Source organism: Physeter macrocephalus, chromosome 7 (genome assembly GCF_002837175.3).
Source record: "Physeter macrocephalus isolate SW-GA chromosome 7, ASM283717v5, whole genome shotgun sequence".
NCBI classification, from domain to species: Eukaryota; Metazoa; Chordata; class Mammalia; order Artiodactyla; family Physeteridae; genus Physeter; species Physeter macrocephalus.
In genome coordinates, this window is record NC_041220.1 from 147,637,558 (window position 1) to 147,638,363 (window position 806).

At 56.6% G+C, this 806-nt stretch overlaps 1 protein-coding gene across 2 annotated transcripts in view; it reads left to right on the top strand.

Annotated features, from left to right (window-relative positions):
* GYG2 (glycogenin 2) overlaps nt 1-806 on the top strand; it is a 46,692-nt gene that overhangs the window by 42,459 nt on the left and 3,427 nt on the right. The gene's annotated exons all lie outside the window — the stretch shown is intronic.

An 806-nucleotide genomic window follows, 5' to 3' on the forward strand; every position in this document is an offset into this window, starting at 1 on the left:
GCGGCGGGGCCCGTGAGCCATGGCCGCTGAGCCTGCGCGTCCGGAGCCTGTGCTCTGCAACGGGAGAGGCCACAACAGTGAGAGGCCCGCGTACCGCAAATAAATAAATAAATAAATAAAATTAAAAGGCTCTCAAGCAGGTGACTTTCCCCTAATAGAGGTGTGGAGCGCTGTGAGGTCTCAGGTCAGGGCTGAGGAATTCTGGCTGGAGATGAACTTTAACCTCAAGCCTGTCACCCTTCCCACCTGATCTGGTGGGTTTCCCTCCGTCCCCAGAAGTGCGGGGAATGAGTCTTTCCCTGGATGGCTGGGAAAGGAGAGGGTCTTTGTCCCGTAAAAGTCTAGGAAGAGCCGAGAAATGACTAGTGGTCGTACAGAGCTGGCTGTGTTGGCGGAATGCCCCCAGGGTGTGGTCAGCAGGGACTGCCCCATCCAGGCAGGAAGGGTGGGTTCCTCGGGGACCAGGCATTCCCGGGCCCAAGGCTGCAGAGCTACAGGGCAACTGGAGAATATTCATCCCGAGAGCAGGTGCAGAGTCAAGCTGAACAGGGACATACAAGGCACACTGTCCGAACATCACTCTCCCTGCAGAAACTGGGCACCCAGGGCAGATGCATTTGGGGCGTGTGCTAGTTTCCTCTTACGGACATAAAAAATCACCACGACTTAGTGGCCCCGAAACAGCACAGAATCATTATCTTAACGGTTCCAGATGTCAGACGTCTGATCTGGGGGTTGGACTGGAAGTGTATGGAGAGCGGGGGAGGGGAGGGGAGAGGAGGGGAGGGGGAAGGGAGAGGAGGGGA